This window comes from Podarcis tiliguerta, assembly GCF_965153285.1.
Source record: "Podarcis tiliguerta genome assembly, chromosome: 1".
NCBI lineage: Eukaryota > Metazoa > Chordata > Lepidosauria > Squamata > Lacertidae > Podarcis > Podarcis tiliguerta.
This window is the reverse complement of record NC_139534.1, coordinates 71,314,876-71,340,166: the sequence shown is the minus strand read 5'-3', so window position 1 is coordinate 71,340,166 and position 25,291 is coordinate 71,314,876. Positions and strand designations below refer to the sequence as shown.

Sequence of the window (25,291 nt, the reverse complement as noted above, 5' to 3'; positions counted from 1 at the left end):
GAACGAGGGCTCTGCTGCCTCTTGTTGACTAGCATCTCTGCCCCCCCCCCCATTTCTTTTTTTAACATTGCACAGAAAAGAAGCTGTTGTTACCTCAAACAATTACTTTTTGGAAGGAGGGGGGAGAGATGTGTCAGAGCTGATAAGAGTACAAAAAATTATCTCCAGCATAACATATCTTATTATTGGTATCTTGGGGATTTTTTTCAGGGGGGGGGGAGAACTCATTTCCCTACCATTTTCCATTTTGAAAGTAGTAGCAGCGTACAGAGTGACATCAAAGTTAACAATGCTGTACTGTATGTGAACAAGGAATGGTAGTATGGATCTGTGTAGACACAATCCCATGAGGATGGAGTTCATGGGACTTTTTTCTGCAGGATTTGGGTCTTCTCTAGCTGAGCCATGATGCTTTGGTTATGACTGCAATCCTCAGACTGTTTCCTTTGAGGTATAATCAGTGGAGTTATGAACTATATAAAGCCCAATTTTGGAGCATGCAGCTTTGAAACTCCCTTCAGTTTCAGAAGCAGCTTGACATGTGGCTTAGCAGGAATGTTATTCATGAAGAAGTCTAAAGTGTCTGGGTCTAGTCTTACATATCTTTGGATTCTGGCCATTGTTTAGTATTTATTTAGTAGTAACGATTTAATTGTTGAAGTGCTCAGCGATCAGGAGCATGAAAAAGCTTTTCCCTCCGGCCTCCCCTCATCTGGTTGCTTCTGTGGTAAGCACGGTGGCTTACTTACCATTAGAGATAGAATACAGTACAGTATTGAATAAGATTAGCTGGATTAAAAATAAAATAAAATGAAGGAAGGTGTAAGGGTTTGCTTTATTTCTCCATAGGGTTGGAGTGACAGAAATTTCTTACTCAAATAGTCTTGAACTTACGTAGGGTCTGGGAGGATTTCTTCTCACGTCAAACTGACAGCTCTCCCCCTGCCCCAAATACCACTAGTATAATTGATTGTGATCTTTACTGGTAGGTTATGACCTGAATTCTTATACAGTCATACCTCGGGTTAAATGTGCTTCAGGTTGAGCACTTTTGGGTTGCGCTCCGCGGCGACCCGGAAGTAATGGAACACGTTACTTCCAGGTTTCGCCACATGCGCAGAAGGTCAAAATGATGTCACGCGCATGCGCGGAAGCGGCGAATCACGACCCACGCACACGCAGATGCGGGTTGCGTTTGCTGCTGGATGTGAATGGGGCTCTGAAGCAGATTACGTTCGTACCCAGAGGTACCACTGTATAGGGCGCAATCCTGAGAAAACTCTACCTGTTTGGATTCCACTAACATTATTGGAACTTTAAGTGGTTTGATGTGCACTTAAGTCCCATTCAAATAAGTGTGTTTTAAGTTGTTGTGAACTATTTCATTTGCTTAATTCTCATTTAATTTTCTTTCAGTTGGACTGATTGAATGTGCTTGTTAGTTAACTTCTAACATTTTTTTAATGGAGAAAATACCTTGTACAATTGGCAAGTAGTGTTAAATGTACTGCCCCTAATTTGGATCTAAGCGCTAGTTAGAAGTTCCCTTCAACAGATGTGTGTGAGAATAACAGGCTTATGATACAGCAGAGAAATCCATTTAGGGGAGCTCCTTTGGTTCGTAGATTTCCCTTGCTGAACTGGAGTTTTTACAAACTTGTTTATGTGTAATATGCATTTTACATATTAGCAGTGCTTTTTTTCTTAAAAAATGTTTAGGGGTGCTCTTATTTTCCTTCTTATATTGAAATACTGCCCCTCAATGAGGCCAAACTGTAGATTCATAAAATGTTTAGGGGTATGTGTACCCCTGCATCCCCCCAGAAAAAAGCACTGCATATTAGCACCTGTCAACAGTTCTTAATTGTGGCCAGTATCCCATACCAATGAAAAACAGACATAAAACAGCTTACATGGAGCTGCCAGTCAGTTTCCCACTAGACCAATATCTTCTTATCTTTAATAATATAACAGAATAATGTGTCCTTTAGCCCATTTTTTTGCATCCAATTTTGTATTAGGGTACAGTATGTTGTAACATAGAATGCAGATTTCAATTGTAAGTGTTCAGACTCTTCTAAGTTTGTGGTTAGATGTTTTAGCCAATCTGGCAAGGTCCCCCCCCCCCGCCTGCCCCAACTGATAGTTCTTAAACTTTTAGTTCTAATGTGAGAAAAGGTTTGGGTTAGGGGAACAGATTGGGCTTGTGATAGAAAATGTGAGTTGCTTTCCTGTCCTGCACATACAGTGTCTTCCATGACTTCTAATCATAATAATCACAGTGACAGTGCATTTGTGATGTGATGTTAGGAGGAATTCCCCAAACATTGCTTGTTTCTTTTATTTCTGAGTCACGTAGCAGGTTTTTTAAAAGGTGCAAACTGTAGTGTAATTTTCCTAAAGATGAATGAAAAGGTTAGTAATACACTGCAATAGACACTCTGCTTGGACAGCATTTCTATATGCAAGTTGAACATATTTTCATTTGTTTGGTGATGTGGAAACTTGCTACCAATATTTTGCTACCAGTCATTGTTTGATATGAACAGTACAAAATAGTTTTATAGCATGTGCAGAGAATGAACAGAAAAATAAGATGAATGTATTACAAGGGGGGAAAAACCCTAACAAAGACTATTTTTTCCATGTAAGCACATTTCTGTTACCAGGAAAGTAGAAGTTGCTAATGCAAAAATTTGAAAGCAGGATAAAATGGTGAAGTATCCTTGAGAAAAGCTCATTATCAAATAGTGGTTCTTTGTTTAGTAATGAACAAAAAGAACTGGATTGTTTCAAGTTGCATAGCACTGAAGTGCTGAAAAGCCAGTTTAAAAGAAGCCATTACAAACCTGTCTCGTCTCTTCTTTCAATTTCTGTTTAATCTGATAACTTATAGAACTAGGTGGATGCATTGCTAGTAAGACTTTATTTTACAAGAGTCACGACTACTTGGAACAGAGAAATAAGTTTATATTGATTGCATGTAATTGTGGCATGTGGTTAAAAACAACAGCAACCCTGTGGTCCTTAAAACTGGTGCAGCAGAATTCCACAAAGTTCTTGTTCCTCTTCAGTTCACTGTGTTTTGGTTCAGGAAGATCTGTGGCTCAGTGGCATCTGCTTTGCATGCAAAAGATCCCTCCTTAACTATATTTCTGTCATCCAGCAATAAATTACTCTGGAAAAAACAAGTTTATTGAATTTTATAAAATGTAAGATATATGGCGTAGCAAAATAATATGGTGTAGCAAAATAATAAATTTTTCAGTTTCCATTGAAATGTAATATGGTAACTTTTGTCAATGATACCTGAGCTGGAAAATCACATTTATGCAAGCTTCAGATCTAAAACCCAGTGGGATTTACTCATTAGTTCATAAATCTTGGCTAGAGAAGAATTAGCTGTGAATTAAGAATGGATTTTCATGCAGGAACCCAAGTCCAAACTATGCGTGACACAGAAGGATGAGCAAAGGACTCTGGTAGCCTATTTCCCTTTTGAAAAGCAACTTCAGGAGGGGACATTCTGGATGAGAGGGTATATCTATAAGAATCATTCCTGCTGCTTTTGCATACGAGTTGCCTACATTTGAAAGTATGTATTTGGAACCCCGTAGGAGGAAAAGCAGCTTGAGAAAGGCGAATTTAGAGCAGACAAGTGGCAGTGTGTGCTTAATCTTTTTGATTTCCAAATTGCTTTATACTAAAGCTGTGTTTCCTTAAAAGAAGGAGCCATTGCTGTTTTGTTACCTGTAGGAAACCGTAACTTTGGTTGGTCTTGGTATTTAACCATTGTTTCTTTTTAATAAGGCTCAGTTCTCTCATGTCCTTACCATGGAGGCCAAATAAATGCCTGCCCCCCCCCCATATTCCTGCCCAACATACACCTCCACACCCAATTTTTAGCAGGAGATAAGCAGTGGACTGTGTGTGTGCATAGAAAGCCCTGAAACCTTTATCAGTATTCTGTACCTAGGGTAGCCTATCGTATTTTTTGTGCAACTTTGTCTTACAAGTCTTCGTAGATGATAATTTTCAGCATAACCTGAACTGTGTTCCTTAAAGAAATCTCTACAGCTGCCATTCAGAATAATCACACCACAAATACTGCAGCATTTAAATTAGCCGCGCATGGATACTATAACAGCACCACCGCATTGGGTTCAAGAACTAACTCATGGGAAATGAACAGCACTTCCATATGAGAATCCTGCCTTTCTCTATCAACAGGTAGACAAAACTATAGAGGGTATAGAAAATACACACACAAAGGGAAAAGGGAGTTGCCTTGTCTCTCCTTATTTATTTATTATTTTGCCTCTGTTCAGAGTGACTAATTTCCCCTAGCAGTTGGGACAAGCAACAGAGAAAATGAGCCACTCTGAGGAGAACAAAAGCCACTTTAGAAATGAGAGAAATTATTAAAGGAGAGGCAATTAGGTGTGGCTCCATCCTACTCCAGCGTGAGCAGGAAAATGTAACATCCGAAGTTACAATCCCCAATGTGGCACCCTCCATATATTTTGGGCTACAACTCTCATGAACCTTAGCTAGCAAAAGGGTGGAATGGGACTGAAGGGAGCTGTAGTTTGGATGGCCCAGGTTGAGAGAGGCTGTGTTAACCCAACACTGACTATACAATATTTATAGGTGCCCATTTTGGAAGTGATGAGGAATAACTTGTACTATGTGTTTTAGCATTTGAATGGATAGTTCAGTAGAGAGATGGAAGTTGCTGGTCTGTTCGTTGTGAACTTGCATCCACATGATCAACAAGTCATCCCGTTTCCAGTCCTCACCCCCAGTTTAATCTGGTTTGCCACTTACCGTACATGTTTTGTTTTTAAAACCTAATGGATATTTTGTGGAAATCCAGATTAAAGGAGGAGATAAAATGGGGCAGTGTTTTGATGAGTTCTGTGGATACTATTACAAAATTTTCAAGCATGATCAGCACCGACTTAATAATAAACTACCAAGTGGAATTATCCAGAAGTCATAGGGAGCGCACCAGATTGGACAAGGTCAACTCAGAATCATGGAGTTGGAAGGAACCTCAAATGTTATTTCATTAAACAACATCCCACTAATGCAGGGGATCCTCTGTTATAGGGCCCCTGACAGGATATCCAGCCTCTGCTTAAAAACTTCTAATGAAGGAAGGTCTACCGCTTTGAAGGCAGCCTGTTCCACAGTTTCTTCACGTTCTCAAGATATCCAACGCCCTTTGCTCTGTAGTTATGCTTAGCTACTATTAGTGGCAATAGGATTTTCCTTATAATTGGTTCACTTTCTGTATGAATGTAGATCTGGATAGAAACCTTGTCTGGACTTCTTTTACCCAAAGTCATTGCCTCACCTTTTGCCCTGGTTCTTTTAATCTTCTACATCTACTTTGTTGTTTTTTGGCTGACATCCAGAGCGCATTATCCCCCTCCCCTCTTCTCTGAATTTGAAACAGCTTTTATGGGTGAAAGAGCTGACTTGTGGTCTGTAAATATTTCCAGTTGTTATTGAAAAATAATTCTGGAGCAACTAATTCTGTTTCATGTCTTGTCATTTTCACCTGGTTGGTAGATTGCAAAGCAATAACTTGCTTTCTTCTTAATGTACTGCCATACTTGCCAGTTTGCATTTTGTGAGCAGTTATTTGTCATTGGTCTCACTCAGATCAGAGTAGCCTTTTTAAAGATCACTTTTCAATCCAAGCACATGCTACACGTTCACTGTGTGTCTACTGCATTTCAATAAAAGGTCAATTTATTGTGTTAGATTTACCTTCTCAGCTGCTGACTCCATGTGCCAAAAGACACATACCTTTGAAAATCTCTCTCTCTCTCTCTCTCTCTCTCTCTCTCTCTCTCTCTCTCTCTCTAAGTGCTTTATTGGTTTTAAAAGAAAAAGCATAGCACAATAAAGAAGAACAAATCAAAAATATAGTATTCAACAAAAAGCAATCCCAAAAAAGAGTTTGCACTTCTTACATTCAAAATTGAATTAATTCTTCATTGATTCTAGTATGACTTCCGATCTAGAAACCTAGTTTCTCAGTTTGCAATATACTAGTATAAGATTGCAGTGCAAACAGTTGTTGCCTAGGAGTGGAATCCAATCGGTCATCCTTGCCAGCGTTCAAAACTCCCATTGTTCTAGGCATGTTTTGCGACAGGGAATTTCAGTTTCAGAGCCCTGGGTGCCTAAGATTTCAGATTAAAACTGCACAGTGGAAGGAAAGGAGGACCTTTTTCTGCCTCCCCACTTCCATCCACTCTCTGAATGTTGGAGAAGATACACTCTTAAGAATATTAGGGGGGTGAGGAGGAGCATGTCTTTGATTTTTGCAGTCTTTGGATGAGGACTAGACCATGTGAAAAATGAACATAATATTTTAGATGCTCCCATAACCTAGGTTCAAGGGGCCATTTAGCTCGTAGTTTTCATATCTCAGTTTCTTACACTGATCTTTGCACTGTTGGTGCAGTGGAAGTGTATATAAACAGAGGGGAAGGGACAGATTTCCAGAGGGTGCTGTGGTCTGCAGTGTGGCTGTGTCATTACTGCTGTGCTGTGCAGTATTTGAAAACCCTGTTTGGTCACTTTGCACTAGTACCTCCGGCTGTGGACGGGATCCGTTCCGGAGATCCGTTCAGATCCTGAGGTTTCTGCAATCTGAGGACCGCTTCTGTGCATGCGCAGGCTGCTTCTGTGCATGTGCGCGTGGTGAAACCCGGTAAAATACTTCTGGGTTTGCAGTGCACGCATCCCAAAGTTTATGTAACCAGAAGGTTACTTAAACGCAGGTACGACTGTACTTTGTTCCAGCCAGTCCTATCCCTACCTACAGGCATGAGCTAATTTAAATTCTGTTGCTTAGAAATGCTCAATTTAGTAAGAGCTATCCAGACAGTGAATTTAATAAATGTATGCCAATACCACATTCTAGCCTTTGTTTGACAGTCTTGCAGTGCCCCCATTCAAAAACAATAGCACAGCATCCAGTTGACACACGGTGGGGGTTTTTTTTTTGAGCAGGATAACTGTTGCTTTTCACCCCTCTAACAAAAGCCGGCATCGTAATGACTACCTAGTGCTGTAGGCAGAGAATAGACAACTTTCAAAGTATTAAACAATTTTCTAAAAAGGAACAGGTGGAAAAAATAGTTTTTGCCGCAAAGTAGCTATGTTTTTATCATCATCCTTTAAAACGCTTGCTGAGCACCTAGCCCAGCCTTTTCGAACTGGTACCTTTCAGATGTTTTGGGACTACAACTGGTTTGACACTTGCCACTAATGATGTCCTAAGCAATATCTAACAGAGGCATATTCACAGCATTCTTCACAGCAATCTTGCTTGCAGTGGATGCAAAATAAAGTTTGTCGAGTGCTGGGGGGAATGCAGTATTCTTCACAGAAGCATCTGAGGACAGCATGTAACCAATGGGTAGAAATTCTATATTTATTTCCACAAAAGCGAAGTACTGGAAAAGGAAGGAAAGCTACTTTCTTTGCTTTCATGTTTTGTTTTCCTTTGCTTCCTCCATTTATTAACTTACTTAAAATATCTGCATACCACCCTCCCTCTTCAAATTTTAGGGCCATTTACAAAGCACATTAAAGCAGTGTATGTTGAAAGCGTCAGCTCAAGAACCTGGGAAGGAAAGTCTAAGAACTTGTTCTTGTATTGTAAAATGCCCTGTAATTTATTATTTATACTCTGCCCATCTGGCTGGGCTTCCCCAGCCACTCTGGGTGGCTTCCAACAAAATATTAAAACACAGTAATCCATCAAACATTAAAAGCTTCCCTAAACAGGGCTGCCTTCAGATGTCTTCTAAAAGTCTGGTAGTTGTTGTTCTCTTTGACATCTGGTGGGAGAGTGTTCCAGAGGGCCGGTGCCACTACCGAGGAGGCCCTCTGCCTGGTTCCCTGTAACATGGCTTTCCGCAGTGAGGGAACTGCCAAAAGGCCCTCGGCGCTGGACCTCAGTAGAACGATGGGGGTGGAGATGCTCCTTCAGGTATACTGGTATAGAAAAGTAATAAATAATAATAATGATAGTATTTATCATCATCATCATAGACTTTTATTGTGCTAGCCATAGGCCATGGCATGTTTCAGAAAAATAACAAAAGGAAAAACAGCAATAACTATAAAAATCATCAGGCACCACACATACAATATAAAGCACGGTCACAACTACTAAGATTGTTTGTTACATAAAATAGAATAGCAGAAGATTCTCTAGTAAAATGTGCCAAATTAAATATCCGAATCCCCTTTGCAGTTAACCGCTATTTTATCTAGTTCTTTCCTCCTGATTTTCTTAGCTGCCAACGCATAGAGTGCTACTTTATAAGTTACAGTTATCAGTATCGCTCAGCAGCCATTTTACCTTTTCCACCCTATTCAAGTGAGTTCCAATCGGAAACAGGGGTTTTATGAATCGGTCTCTTGGGTCTATATATAACGGGCACTGCAATAAATAGTGGCACAGGTCCTCCACACAGTGTTGCCCACACACACAAAGTGTCTCTTCATAATGTACTTTGCCGTAGCATCCATCCAACACCACCAAGGGCATCGATTGGAACAGTAATTCTGTGAAAGCGATTCTAAGCATGGCAAGTGGGAGCTTTGACAGGTAACTGGCCCGGATATGCTCCGTTTTAATAAGTGGGAACCATGGCGAACTCTTGGTAGAAGCCATCATGGTTAGATCCCTTTCTGCATCAGACCTAAAGAGACAATCTCTTAAGTGCCTCTTGTCTATCTTCATAGTCACCTGAAAATCTTGTATGATCTTGTAGTTCTTGAGTCTACCAACCTTATACCCCTTTACCCCATATAAGTTCTGTTTCCCACATTTGTACTAACCTTGGAGATTATTCTTCTCCATGCCTGGCCTGGCACTGAACATGTTCATGTCCTTCTCTATTTATCATGCTATATTGTTTGGAAGTAGTATGACAGCAACTCTTAATTTATGGTATAATTGTGCCTCTCTCTTTTGTTTTTTTAGGTTAAAAGCAATGTTATGCTTTGTCTTGATCATTCTGTCTCTTAAATAGGAAGATCTTAATCCCAATTCCCAAATAGTCTTATTAGTTAGTTGCATTTTCTCTACATTCTGTGGAACCCAGACGGTCACTTTAGACTGTTCTCAGATCACTGTGTTTATTCAAGGAACTATTCATAAACTAGGAGGACTGCCAGCATTCAAACAGCAGCACTTATCCACCCTTACCTTTATATAACTGCTATTTCACAAGGGACTAAGTGTTCATTAAAATATAAGCCTTGAATATTCTATCTATTATTTAAATATAATATGTTTGTACTGCTTTGCTAAGGAACCATGTCCAAAGAGTCTTATAATAACAGACAATACAAACAATCTAAAATAAAACAATAAAATAAAGAGTTAAAGATGCCTGAAGCCAATGCCCAGAGGCAATACTTGTAATTTTTGCTGCTGAAAATTGGTGTGGCTTCATCTGAATGATAGTGAACAAGGTATAGTTGGCTCAGCCAGCAAGGGATATTTAAACTAACTGGCTGTGCTATATACTGTTTAAACGTAGACAGTTCTACTTATGCATGCTGAGCAGCACTTTTCCTGTGTAAGTTGGATGTATAAAAATGAGATTTAATTGCAAAAAAAATATGATTTTTGTTATTAATCTTGCAACCAAGGTAGGAAGCCCTGTCAGGTAAAAAGATCTTTTTGAGCGTGCGCATGTGTGTGTGCATTTATTCATGGGAAGATGATTCCGTGAGATATGCTGAAGGAAGTGCTATGGATTTAAACATTATTTTTTTAATGGATTCTTGTTCTTTCAGAACCTTTTGTTCTTTCTGCTGGTGCATTTTCCACTTCAAGAATACAGACGCATTCATTTAAACAAACAGATCATATGGAAGCTCTAGGGATGAGCAGTCTGCCAGGGATTCAGGGAAAGTAGGGTGTCCTGCCAGTTGCATCTTGCCTTCCTTTTTGCTTTGGTAGTGGGATTTTAACAAGTGTCTCGGGAGACCCCTCCAGCAAACTGCTCCAAGAAACCACTGTATGTACATCCTCCTGAGTAAAGTAACCTTGCCTCATCATTAGCTCCTTTTGAGATTCCGTTGCTATGAATATTTTACATTAAATGAGGTTAGTACATGTTAAACTGCCAGGGTAACATCTCATTTTGATGTCAGGAGCCACTGTTTAACCAGTCATTAATGCTTGAATTGCCTAATTTTCTTTTGGGGTGGTGCCAGCAGTTTGTTAGAGTAAAGTTTATTGCTAGTAGAGCGGAAGTAAATCAGCAGCCCACCATTAAACATTTATATTGTCTTACACAAGCTTTTGTAATGGGCAGATGATGATGAGGAGGTGTTGGTGGTGGTGGTAGAGGTGGATTGAATGTGTGTTCTGTGCGGCTTTGAAAAATGCAGACCCTGCAAATGGACTGGAAACCAACTGAATGGTAGGACTGCTGGAAGTGCTGCCTGTGGAATTCAATTTCGCCCACCTTGATTAAAAGACGTCGCCCTTGCTATGCTATCAGCAAGGTTTTCTAACTTTCAGAGCAGATTTACAAACACTAATTAATTGAAAGCTTCATGAATAAGTCATGCCATATGCCATTTTACACATGTTGGTAATCTTGGTTCTAGAGTCCTGCTTCTCAGTGGTACAAAGCAAATCATTATTAGCGCTTGTTGAAATAACAGAGAGCTTTTGAAAACTGATCATAAGAGGTTTATACTTTGTGTGGCATGGAGAGCCGAATCCCAAGGATCTTCTCGTTCCTATTTATGGTTAAGCTAAGAGAACATCCACATCTGCAGTCTTTTTTTATTCATGATGTGTTGCAGTGGGATTTGGAAAGGAAACCTGAGGGTGTATTATATGTTTAATGCATGCCACATACACTGTAGGCATATTTTTTTATGAAGTATTATTAAGCAGAACCTAGTGGTTTAAACTGTAGTTCAAAGCATATATGGGTGAGTTAACAAATTTCCGCTGTTCTCACTGTAATTTGCTTGTGTACAAAATGTTCTTTTATTCCTTGCCTTAGCTAGGAAGAATGGATGTCTCTTAATAAATATTCTTCCCTGAAGTGTATTTAGGAATAATGCTCAGATGCAGTGAATCTTAGCTTTTCAGTTGCATTTTTCAACCAAACCAACTAAAATAACATGCTATAATGCTTACCCAGCAATAAAAAGCTTAGAAGCTGGTCACTTTCATGCCCCTCTCCCCAAAGATTAGAGCATATCTTCATTAAGTAAAATAAAAATACATTTTCTTAATTTTTTTTAAACAGAATGTTCATTGATTTAAAGGAGCTATTTCCCATCAAGTCAGTGGTCCTTCAGAACTCTTCTGAAGAGCAACTTCAATAACATAATAGTTCTTTTTAAGGCTATGTAATAGAAATTTCACGTATGTGCTTAATTGTCTCTTACATACACAAAAAGCTTTCGAGTTTGAAATTTCCTTCCAAACTCTACAATTCTGTGATTCCATGATTTTCCTTCAGAGGTTTTTACCTAATGCTGTCCTTCAGCTACCAGAAGGCTCTTTGACCCCATGGTGTGACAGGGCGAGATGCTATTTTCCTCAAATTACACCCCACCCTGGAGCGCTCTGTGCCACCTCCCATGCTATTCCAAAGGGACTTTCAGCACTTTGGGGTCGATTTCGGAGGGAGCAGCAGGGGTGGCAGCGTGTGAATATGTAAAAAACCCCTTCCTTCCCCATGTTGCTAATGGAAGTTTCCTCTGGATTAAGGAGCTATCCATCAATAGAGGGACCCCACTGGATACCACACTTAATTTTTAATATTTTTCTTAAGCTGAGTGAGCCACATATAAAATAATAAGTTATGACTTGAGGTATCAAAGAAAACAAACTTGAGTCCATAGCTCATAATGACCTCTGAATTAATGATATGTGTTATAAATTCAGCAGTCTTTGCTGCTAAACCTTACCTGTCTATAAGATTGGTCATGCATCATAAGTGTTATTTAAAAATGTTGCCATTTCATCACATGCTACAAACAAACAAAAATATATATAACCAGGTGGACGGGGCGGGCTGTATGTTAGTGATAGTCTTAGAGTTACTGAAATAATGGACACAACTAACTTAGATCCATTCACTTCAACGAGTTTACTGTAAAACTTGGTTGGATACAACCCATATTCATTAATTAAATAGACAATGGCAAGTTGATTATTTAGATGTTATTTTTTGGCATCCATTTGTCTTAAGAGACAATGGACTGCACCACTGAGAGTATTGTGCAACATTCCCAAACTTTTTGAGCTAATGAAAGTGACAGGAAAATGCACTGGGCAGAGTGCAATAGCATTTGATTGACGCAATGTCTTTTATTTCTTTGCAAACAAATCAGAACAAATGCTTAATAAATAGCTTGTGTCCTCTGATCTCCATGCAAACAAATCTGGATGAATACTCAATAAAGGGTTGTCTGAAAGTAACCTGTGCCACAATTTCTTTTGAAAGAAATTGAATTTTTTTTTTTTATAAAAGTGAGGCCCACTGGCAATCCCGGAGTATATTTTCAGGAAGAATCACAAGAAACACACACAGTGCAAACACATTTTCTCTACTTTATTTTTAACCTTATAGCAATGCCTAATTTGATAACAATATGTAAATTACAGGGTTTTGTTTTTTTAAAAAAATATGCTCAGCAGGTGCTACTGACAGAGTTTGCTCTTATCCTAAGTTTAGAGACAAATAGATCAAAACAAAAGGAATGAAGGATTGCCAGTTTAAAGATGTTTGGGGAAGAAGACTCCAGGAAAACAAAGGTTTAGTAGCGGATGGATTAACCTAGCTGATTAAATAGACTCTTTTTAATTGTGGCCTCTAGATAAACACACATATGCTCTTAATTGTTTAAAAGTGCCATTGTTAAATTTGGGAATCTGTTTATCAAGGCTGGAAAGCCAAAATATTTTCATCAGGCTGTGTGCCGCAAAAGAGATTTTGCTGTATTAATTCACGCCTGAAGTGCTATTTCCAGCATTCATCTCTCTGTGTGTATACATACCTAACTTGCTGCAGTGATACACCCTGTTGTGTTGCTTAAATATTTAATAGAACTTCATATTATAGAACCCAAAATGATGAATAATTTACAGAACTATTTATATTAGTAATTAAGTGATATGGTTTCTGCGTTTTGAACCATAAACGGAATCATTGCAATTAACAGCAGATAGTAAATGGCACTGATTGCACTTCTGGTTTGGAATTCTCATTAGTCAGTTAAATCACCAAGTTCATCCTCCATGTTTAAAACTGTGCTATCAATCAGTCAAATTCATTTTCTAAAAACCATTGGTCGCCACAAAAATACAGACATCTAGCTGAGATATACATTTTAGCATAGGTGATTCCCCAGAATATTGGACTCTATTTTTTGAATTAAGTTTTTGACAGTTGGGCTGTAGAGCAAACCCTGAAACCCTTTATGTCATCTAGTTATCCCTATCAAATAGTAAGTAACAGATTTTCTCCCTACTGTTGAAAAAAAACTGGCTGAAGAATTTCAAAAACCTTTCCCTTGGGAAATTATAGAAGAACAATACAATACAATAGTAAACAATATCTTCCACTTCTCCCTGGCCACAGATGCATAAATGACAATTTACAGGTATTTCAGTGCATCTCTCCTCTAAATGGTCTGTAGGAATAGAATCTCAAAGCATAAATCCTCAGTTCATGAGCAGATAATTAGAAAAAAGTAATCTGGCACACAGTGTTTTGATTCAACAGAATAATAAAAAAGTGAAAACAGCATTGTTAAAAGGCAACATCTAGTTAACAAAAGGCCCTGCTCTTTAACATTTTTTTTAAAAAATTAAATTTGCTTTATTGCTATATGAGTAATCACACTAAGGACATCAGGAATCAGTCCATACTTAACTATAACAGCTGATCTGCTCAGATCAACTGTAGGTTAAAAAAACAACAACCTAAAACACCATCAGCAGTATTGAGGGAAGAGCCAGCCATAAGAAAGTGTATGGAAGGTAAGAAATCAGAATCTTCTGATTTAAAAGGAAAAACAGATGTGAAGGTTATGAGAAGAGATTCAAGTCAAGGGAAGGTTTGTAAGGAGGAGGTGTTCGTAGGATAAAATCATGTGCTCAGATATTGCAAGAAATGCATGTAGTACTGTTGTTTTGTTGTAGCTTTACTTTAAAGTTTCATTAAATAAATAAACAAACAGTTCCTGTGCAAGTATTGAGTAGTAGATTGAGATGTTTGCACATCCCTGCAGGGTCTCTACATCACTCAGACTTCAATAGTCTCTTTCTGACTCTGGTAAGTACCCTAAAACTATGCTTTACTGCTCCTTCATTTAGTGTCTGAATTAGTCTCCTACAGAGAGCTTTCTTCCTGACACTTACCTCTGTTTACTAGCATATGTGACGGCTTTTGCTGCCCTAGTCCCGCCTCCCTGGCCCCAATTCTACCTTGTTGCCCATCCCATATGCTGTTTTGCTTCTTAACTTGTATAACCATCTCACAAGATTCCGTGAACCAGATCCTATGAGTTACTCTTCACTTGGGCTTGCAGTCCTTTCCCTGGCAGTAGAATATATGCTTTCTATTTAATTCATACCTACAAGCCAGATATCTGCTGCTCTACTCCCCATGTTGTCCTTTGCTTGTAAAAATGTAGCAAAATCAGAGATGGAGATGGCATGGGGCAAGGGAAGGGAAGAAGTACCGTGGGACCTTGGTAGTCAAACAGCTTGGCTCCTGAACAAATAGGCTCCCAAACGCCGCCAACTTGCAAGTGTGTGTTCTGGTTTGCGAACGTTTTTCGGGAGCCCAACGTCCGATGCGGCTTCCAATTGAGTGTAGTCAGTATTAGCTTGAAAGAGAAGGCTCAAGAGCACCTGACACCTCACAAGGATTCTGTGATCATCTTCCACCTTTCAGAAATATCAGGATCCCAGTGCCATCTTTCTTTATATTCGCATTATCTCAAGCTGGTAAATCAGTTCTTTACAGGGAAATTTTGGCACCTGAGGCAGACTCCCAGGGACACCTTCTTCCACCAGGGAAGAAGTGAGGGACAAGGGCAGGGGGAGAAAGATCAACATTGGGAGGTGCTGCCCCTGTGGATCCTCCCGTCTGCCACACCTCATGGGTGGGTCAGCGCTGGTTCTCTAGTTTTGGAAAATACCATGCTTGCAGTCAAGTCTTGGAGCATATTTGCTGTGTCTGTACTGTGTCTTTGAAATGCCCCCGAAGAGCTTAACTATAGTATATAGATGTTTGTTACCACTCAAGCATCTTTTCATTAGAAGTAGCTGATTACAAGTCAAAGTTAGAGGACATTTCTGTGTGGCTGAGATTCATAAACATTTAAGTGCACTTAGAATTGTTGCTGTAGCGATGGAACCATATAGTGCTTTTAAGTCATGTCTCTCCCCCCCCCCCGCCCTCATGCTGCAAAACCGAATAGCTTTCAGCTGAATTCAGCATTAGCTGCTACATAAATTCAACTAGTAACACAATCAGCTATGGGCAAAATAAAGAAGAGAGAAGCCCTTTCCACAAGTGTACCAGTTTGCAGGCACTAGAATGCAGAGTATATAGTGATGATTTTACGTCATCTTCTCTGACTTCTAGTTGGTTTCTCGGCACAACTCAGATTGCTGGTTTTGTCCTTTATAGCCCTGAATAGTCTGCGTGGAGAATACATTAAGAGATGCCTTCTTTCATACAAACTCGCCTATACATTTAGAACTTCTTAGGGGACTCTGCTTATTCCCAGATAAGGTGGTATGTTTGGACACGGCTTTCTCATAACTGGAACTGTGTCTGCAGGGGTTTTTGCTTTGTTTCATATTGCTGGCCTTTACACACCAGGCAAAAGCAGTTTTATTCCAGAGAGCTTTTGAAAGTATTTGGCTAACTTTCCCTAGTTGGTTAAGCTATGTGTGCTTTTTTCTTGTTTAATTTTATGCTGATTGATTGTGTATTATGAATATTTGGGTGCTTGGTTAGTTATGTGGGTGAATTTTATTGAAAGGTGGGACAGAAGATTCTTAATAAATAAGTTACCACTGGTCAGGAGCATGCTTAACGATTTTGTTTCTCTGCCTGACAGTGAACATCCCTTCAGAGCTAATTTTAATCTTTGGTCTCAAATATTGTAATAATTTATGCATATCAAAAATACTAGGATGAAACAGTGAGTCTCCTCTTTTAATGCAGTGATCAGCTGATGCTGATGTCATGAAGTTGAAAATTGGGTCACCTTGAATTATAAACAGACTAGAGTTCAGTTTACCTCCTGTGGTGAACATATTCTCACATTGATAGGCAAAACGTATGTCCCCCCTCCAGGGAGAAAAGAGGACATAAAAAGCACTTGAGAATTGGTCATCCATTTCATGCCATGTAGATCTCCATCTCTACAACACGATATAGAAAAATGTATATGCATATGATAGATTCCCATATTTTGCTCTGTGCATACTTACAGTCGCTTTGAAAAATATATCCTTGAAATGCTACCCTTTTGCATCTTTTCTGTACAGTATTTCCAAGGAACTAGCATAAAACACAGCCCTGTCTATAAACACTGATTTCTCAATATAAGGTTGTTTCCAACTAAGGTTTATTCAGAGTAGCCCCATTGAGTTAGTCATGACAATTTTGATGGATCTACTGTAAGTAAATACAACCCATACCTTTGATATGGGTTAGTGTTTGGGACTGGTCTAAAAGCAATTGTTTAAGATGCTTTTCCCCTTTTGAATCCTCCATTGTTTTCTGAAATGGCTGAACCAAAAGACTTTGAATTTAATTTGCTGCTTCCTTCCTTCCAAACCTGACAAGGAACAAAAAGTTATGCGAGTGTAAGAATCCACTTTAATGCCAAATCAAGTGCTGAGTTTGTTCACGCTCTCAAAATTACATGCGCTGTATGTCAGAATAACTTTAGACCTTCTCAATGATAATTCCAGCTGATTCTGACCACGCACATTCTGGAATATAAACCTGATGCTTTGTTGGTTTTTGAAACCAGAGTACTTGAAGTTAGATTTGTTTTGACGAGGATACAGAGTATTCCAGATGACAGTAGCAGTGAAGATGTATATTCTGCCTCCCTTGGTTTGTAAGCATACAAAAGTTGGTTAAGAATGTTTCTGAAAGCATTCTTTCCCATTTAACGTAGAGTTCCTGAAAGCAAGAATTGTTGGAATTACTGTTGGTTAGAACTGATTGTAATATAAACAGGCACTGCTTAAGAATTTCCATATCATTCAGTTTGATATTCAGTTGAGCCAAATATTTGATGCACCAGGATGACAGTTCATTTATACCGTGCATGTTAACCTTATGGGGTGTGTGGGGAGGGATTAACCTGCCAGACATTCCAGTTTGAATTTTTACTATTATAAAACTTCTTGTATTAAAGAAATATTGGCTATACAGCTCATCTGTACATGCCGTAGGTATGTTGGATCCCAATCCTGGGTTTAGAGCAGGTGTGGGGAATATTTATCCCTCCAGATGTTGCTGAACCACAACTCCCATCAGTCCCACCACATGGCCAGTGATGATGGGACCTGTAGTTCAGAAACATCTGGAGGGATAAATATATAGTCCCCACACCTGCTTTAGGGGCTGTAGATCAGGCTTCCTCAAACTCGGCCCTCCAGATATTTTTTGGCCTACAACTCCCATGATCCTTAACTAGCTGGACCAGTGGTCAGAGATAATGGGAATTGTAGTCTCATAACATCTGGAGGCCGAGTTGAGGAAGCCTGCTGTGGAGAGTCCCTTCCCATGTTTTAATGCAGGTTTCTATGGGACTTTATGAGCACAGTTCAAAGTGTTGCTCCTGAGCTTTATAGGCCTCAGCCCTGTATACCTGAAGGAGCATCTCCACCGCCATCATTCAGCCTGGACACTGAGATCCAGCCGAGGGTCTTCTGGCCGTTATCTCACTGAGGGAAGTGGAGTTACAGGGGCCAGGAAGAAAGCCTTCTTGGTAGTGGCGCCTACTCTGCGGAAAGCCCTCCTGTCAGATGTCAAGGAGATGATTAACTATAAAACCTTTAGAAGACACCTGAAGGCAGCCTTTTTAAGCTTTTATGTTTTATTATGTTTTTATATATGTTGGAAGCAACCCAGAGTGGCTGGGCAACCCAGTCTGGTGGGCGGAATACAAATATGATGATGATGATGATGATGATGATGATCATCATCATCATCGGTACTCGGAAGGCCTGTGCATGGGAATGTTTGGAGAGGTTGTAGTTTTCCTAGAAAAGAGCAGGGCCAGAAGGTTTGCCTCAGAGAATTGGCCTATGATCTAGCTTCATGGGCCTCCTACACGTTACATGCAACAACATAATAGTGCCTTAGGGAACTTTTTTTTTTTGGGGGGGGGTTGTTTCCTTAAGAAAAGCTTTGGGAGACTACTATTTTGAGCAGAGGAGGAAAGCACTTAGTTGGTGTGTGTTTACTTTTACTAACATGACCATGGAACTCCAAGGATGGAAAGGCACCCTGGGGAACTGCAATTTTAGGCAAGGAAAGAGTTAATCACCCAGTGTCCCCACTCCTCAAAGTCAGCCTTCTAAAACTGTTTTTCTTAATAATAGCAGCAAAGTTCATCAGGACACCATTGCATACATTGCATGTAGTTTGCTCTGAAATGGCACAAGTTCTTAGAAGGACAGACAAGGTTTTCCTCCGTGTGGTTTCTAGAATAAAATCTCAAAGATTTTTGAGCTGTGGTATGTATAAAATTAAACAGAGACATTGTATTACCCTTCATGTTTCTTGTAACTGAAGATTTATCTACATGAAATACTATTAAGACAGTGCGAATGCTCTCATTTCATCACATTTTTACAAAATGTTTTATTGGTTGCAGGCTGCTTGTTTTTCTTAACTGGGACCAGGGCACTCTGCTGTTTAAATAATATTGATGAGTTCAGTAAAAGTAACATAGTAATAAAATATATATAATGAATATGTGATGGAGCACATGGGAAACAAGGGTTGTCTATTTTTATAACAGGCAAAACAGTATTTTGCTTAGAGCTGCAGTGGTATTACTGTCAGAGTGACTACATAGGGGCATACATTTTCATAGAGTTGGCATTGCCTGTGCCCAAGGGTGGCCAAAGTTTTTGATTCAAAGAGCTGCGTGCTAAAATCTTTATATAGCAAAGAGCCACGAGGCAGGCATCCGTCCATTGCCAGTATTTTCTCCTTTCTTAGGGCCTTGGCAATACCGCTGGTGTTTCCTTGTTTTTCAGTGATATCATAGAAAATGGAAGTTGTGTCTCCTTCAGAATGTGCCTGAGAGAGAGAAGTTGAGGGAAGCAGCTCTACAACATTTACAAAGTTTCACTGGCATGGTTAGCACTGCTGTTCCCATGTCAGGAGCCATTTCCCACATGGCAGAGTCTAGACGAAGCTTCATTATGCTGGATTACCACACTGCGGAACAAATGCTCTTGTCCTTTCTGGAACCCCCTTCCTAGAGAAATTAGACTGCCTTCCTCCTTGATGTCCTTATGCTGGCGGGTGAAGACTTTCTTGTTCCAACGCTCTGCCATTTTAGGAGGTGAAACTTAATTCTTTCAAATTTATTCAGTGAAGGTTTCTAAAAATATGCTTTTGTGTGTGAGGAATTCAAATCTGCTGTTATGTTTATGACTGGACAACAGTTAGCTTGGTAAGTACATTTGTTGTGGAAGCACATAAACAGCTTTCAGAAAACCAAATAATACTAATACTAATACTACTAATAATAAATGTTTTATTGTTGGCATCCATTGGCATCAGGAGGCAATGGAAGGGTGCACCTTTGTTGGTAAATGGCAATGGAAGAGTGCACCTTTGTGGGTAAAGTCAAACCTTTGGAGAGCTACAGCGCCTGCTGTGGTTGTAGAGGCCGATACTGGAGAGACATGCCTTATTGCAGTTGGGGCAGGTGAAGGTGACAGTTTGCTGCTACAGCTGCACCATGGTTTTCTTTTCTCTTCACTCCTTCTAGTAGTCATTCTTTCTTCTTACATGACCTGTCTGCCTGTCTCCAGGCACTGCGGTCATTTGCCAGGGATTCCCATATAGCTGGGTTAAAGTTGCCAGCCTGCATGTCATATTTGCAGACATCTTTGTAATGCAGAGTCAGTCTGCCGACAAGATACGTTGAAAATATATCCTGAAAACATATATTCCACCCACTTTCAAGTCTCCCTAACGATAATGTTTCATAATTTGCCAAATCTGATCTGTTTTATGTATGTAGATACTGGAAATGATTTCTTATATCAATATTTTTTTAAAAAGAAATTTTCATTATTTCATCAATTTTAATGAAGTCTAATTACTTGAACTGAGTTAACTCTAGTAAACAATTCAGTTCTGCTTGCTGACGCACAGTCCTAAAGTGCTTTCCCTTTTATAGAATTGTAAGTCCCACATTCTCCCCCCCCCTTTCCATCAAAGGCAAAGAGAGAAAACACACATGCAACAATAATTGATTAAATCTTTGCTTTCCTGAAATGTACTTTGCTAGGAATAATTTTCAAAGTTGGCTTATTCAGGCACCTTGGGGGAAGTTGCATTTACAAGGAAGCCTGTCTCTGAGCAAAGCATATCTTAAATTGTGACAATCCAATCCTGTGTCATAGCCTTTAGGGAAACTTATCAAGCAAGCTTAGGTAGGCTTGTGTTTCACTATGCAAACCTCTTTCAAGTTTTGTTATGCATTTGAATAATAATTACTGAAAGATGTTTGATGCATTGAAATGAGCTGAGGCACTGCAGTGCAACACTAAGAGAATGAGACATCTTGTCTTAGGGCATATTAGACCCAAAGCATCAATCTTGCACCAAATTATATGTGCTTAGATCTCACTATTTTCAGTGGGGCTGAAGCACATTACTGGAACAAAAAAGTGCAGCCAAAAAAGTAAGACTGTGCAGGTAGGATATTTGTGTTCTAGTATTCAGCTTATCATGACTTCAGAACTTTGCATTAGAGTCCTGGGACATCAGTGACCCTGAGACGGGTGACTCTGTACATGGCCAGGTTTTGAAAGCAGCTGCTGGTGAACCCTTTCCTACAGGAGGAATAAAAACGGAACTATAGTTCCTCTACTACCTGCTCCTCAGAACTGTTAGCCTGCCCACATCCTTAGGTACAAATGACTCTTTCTTACAAACTTCCTTAACTCCTGGTGGCCAACCATGATAGCCCTAGAGGTAGAAATGGGAACATTTAGAGACTTCCCTATGTTGCTGCCAGAGGACATGCTTCAGAAGCAGAGCTTTAATTCTTTAAATTGTGAGCTCACTTTTTGCGATACCAAGGACACACACCTTCCCAGAGCAGCAATGGAGCCATCAATACACTTCTGACCATCCTGACTGGGCAGTACTCTAGGCAACATAGGTAAAGGTAAAGGTACCCCTGCCCGTACAGGCCAGTCTTGACAGACTCTAGGGTTGTGCGCCCATCTCACTCAAAGAGGCCGGGGGCCAGCGCTGTCCGAAGATGCTTCCGGGTCACGTGGCCAGCGTGACATCGCTGCTCTGGCGAACCAGAGCCGCACACGGAAACGCCGTTTACCTTCCCGCTAGTAAGCGGTCCTTATTTATCTACTTGCACCCGGGAGTGCTTTCGAACTGCTAGGTTGGCAGGCGCTGGGACCGAACAACGGGAGCGCACCCCGCTGCGGGGATTCGAACCGCCGACCTTTCGATTGGCAAGCCCTAGGCGCTGAGGCTTTAACCCACAGCACCACCCGCGTCCCCCCCTAGGCAACATACTTGCTTGTTAATCCTCCAGTTCACAAAAGGTTTAATCCAGGTCAGGCATAGGCAAACTTGGCCCTCTAGATGTTTTGGGACAACAGCTCCCATCATCCCTGACCACTGGTCCTGTTAGCTAGGGATGATGGGAGGGCTGAATTTCCCTGTGCCTGATCCAGGTTGCTGTCACTCTGTGTTCCACCGTAGTGAATCTCTAACTAGCATGTGTTCTCACTGCCTTTGGCTGCTTACTTGTATGCAAGCCACTTACTAAACAGGCTTAGATTGTGGTGATGATGAATATGAATAGGTGGAATACTTGAGGGAGAATTCAAGAGATCAGAACCTAGGTATTCCACTACCTACTTTCCTCACTGTGGGTTTTGGTTTCAGGTAGAAGAGCCAACTACAGCTACAGGGCTATGGCTAGCTGCTCCAGTATTCCTTCCCACTTCCCTGTGTTGCTGCCATTATGTTGGGCTTACCACAGCGAAGCACTCGTTGGCTAGGGTGGACATGTGGAATGTTCAGTTGCTCAGGAAATCATACCACTTGCAGTTCATGGAGTCATAGAATTGTAGAGTTGGACAGGATCACCTGGTCCAACCCCCTGCTATGCAGGAATCTCAACTAAACCATCCAACCTCCGCTTAAAAACTGCCAATGAAGGAGAATCCACCACCTTCCAAAAGAGCCCATTCCACAGTTGAACAGCTCTTGCCATTTTCCTGATGTTTAGTCAGAATCTCCTACCTTCTGGACCAGGAGAAAACAAGCTGGCTGTATCTTCCATGTGAAAGCCCTTTAGATGGTTTGAAGATGCCCATCATATCTTCTCTCAGTTCAGTTCAGAAGGCAAAGTTGTTAGGTTGATTGGGATCAAAACATCACACAGGACAGGTTGAGGATTGGGAAGAGGTGTGAGCGCATAGGTAAGTTAAGGGTTAGCTTTAGGACTGAAGGAAAGCTCCTAAGTAGCCAATAGTTCCAGAGAAAAACTCTTGAAGGAATGGAAGGTGTAGAATGAGGCTTAAGGAAATGGGCAATAGAGACAAGGAATTTGAAGTAAGGGCTAATTGGAGACGAGGCTCCTTCTTTTTTCAGCTCCATAACTCTACTATCTAGTGTGCGTATTTTTCAAGTTCCTGCTTTCAGGCTACAGCTCATTTTGTCCCTCTTCCCTTGTGCTGCCATATCACTTGACTTGTCCTCTTAGCAATAATCTCCCCATCCCTCAAATTCCTTGTCTCCATTGCCCATTTCCTTAAGCCTCATTGTCCACCTACCTTTCCTTCAAGTGGAATTGGAAGCAGCTAAATTATTTGGCAGCAGGCTTCTAGATTAAAGGATTGCAGTATTCATGTTGCATGTGTAAACAAAAGAGGTGTCATGGTGCAGAGGGCCAGCTAAACAAATCTTGCTGTCTGAAGCTAATGAAAAGATGGTGCTCCCATTCCATGTAGAGAAGGCAACTGGATTGTCAATTGAATTTCACATCAGCACTGGAGATGGGACAGCGCCTTCTAATTTAGGCATGCAACACCTCTGTCTCCCAATATTTCACTACCACTCTGTTCTCCCCTGCATCTGCTGCCTGAGGCACCTGTCTAATGGTAGAACCAGTCCTGGTGGAGAACTGGGATGAAGACGTACTGTTTGTATCGCAATCTCTTCCATTCTGTGGAAAAAAGTAGGTCTGGAATCAGAGGAGATACCTCTCCACTGTTCTGCAGTCCCAAGGGCAGACTGGGGATAGAGAGCAAATTTCTTAGCCATTTTCTGATTGTAACCCCCTTTTCTATAGAACTTGGAAGAACCATAGTGGAGGTTTTGAGAGTACATTGTATACTAAATATGTATTCACAAGCTTTTAATAGGAAAACTGTGTTCTCTGTGTTTTTGAATCTGTCCTTGGATTGTAGTTTCTGCTGGTAGGTACCAGTGACATAATAACTGTTCACTATAAATATAATTCATCTAATGAACCAGTGAGATCTATAATATTTCTTTGTTCTGAAAGAAATATTTTTTGTGCACATTTCTATTCAGTACATTTTTAAAAAACACACACCCTCACACTTATACCCCCCCAATTCACTGCACAGTAAATTATACCATGTCTTTTCAAGTTAAAAATTTGATTCCCTTTTATTTAGTGGTTTTACCTCTGTCACAGTATCTTGAGCATGAATAAACATTAATGTCTGAACTGTTTAATTTGTGATATGGTTGGTGCATCCTTTGATTAAAAAAACAATTGGCTTGGTTGGTAGAAACTGCTTCAAAGAGAGATAATTTACATACTTGCTTGTTTTTGACTTGAACAAAGGCTGACTGAATAGAAATCCTCTGGGGGAGATGGGTACTTGTAAAAGGCTACAGTGGTCACCAGGGCTGTTACGTTCTCAAGAACCCACTTAAAATTTTCGTTTGTGGCATATGCTTTTGTAGGCTGTTGGCTTTACTTTGGAACTTACTGCTAGCAGATGATGTTTATTCCTGTAGCTGAATTTTCTAGAAGGCACTATTAATCAGCTGATCATGTGACCCTGTATTGCTTAGAACCTCTGCACTTATCCATCTTCCAACAAATGTCCTCTGGGAAAATAAACTCAAGGCTTGAGTTTAGTTTTTGGTTGATAGGCATATGCCTTTCTCAGCAAATAAAGCCAAATGAACGTGGATAAATGTAGGGGTTTTTTGGGCAACTCCTTAAGTTAATTTAAAACACCGTCCCACAATTAAAGTCTATCTTTAATAACAATCCCTTTTGTATATTGTTGGTGCTTGAGTTTTTCTTTTGCTGACAATTTGGACCATTGATAGTGTTACTTGAGTACTTGGACATGTGAGATCATGTAATTATCCATTTCACCAGGCTACGATTGCCTCTTTGGCAAGTTTGAGTGGAACTTGATTTCAGCTGGGTATTAGAGACTACTGCTGCTTGATGGTAACTGAAATCTGAATAGTTACTGCTGCATTTTTTTTTTTCTTTTTTGGAATGTAAGCTGTTTTAAATGTCAGTAAAGAAAGGCAGGATACAAAATTTAAAAAAAACAACAAAGAAACTACCTGACAGTGGTAGCCATTGCTAGCAGCAGGTTATAATAAGCCTATTGTTAGGACCATATTATATTATGAATAGCTGCATTTATGTGTTCATATGTTTATGTGTAAAATATATAAAGTCAATGCAAGGTGACACATTCCCATGGGTTCGTTTATCAGGTTGCACATGAACCCATTTGGTAATCTAATTGCTTTTAATGTTCTGGCATGAAACCCAGCCATGAATTATTGAGCATACACCTGGAACCGAGTTCCCTGCTCTGAGAGTTGGTTTAGATGTAGTTGACCCCTCTGCAACGCTAGAGCCTCTGCTTATGGTGCTGTTTTGCACATTAAAGTGCTTTTCTCTAGTACACATACTATTTTATTCATTTTTACAATAA

The 25,291-nt window shown here is 40.1% G+C and overlaps 1 protein-coding gene across 4 annotated transcripts in view; it reads left to right on the top strand.

The window, feature by feature from the left end:
• KIAA1549L (KIAA1549 like) overlaps positions 1 to 25,291 on the top strand; it is a 155,585-nt gene that overhangs the window by 1,282 nt on the left and 129,012 nt on the right. The window lies entirely within an intron of this gene.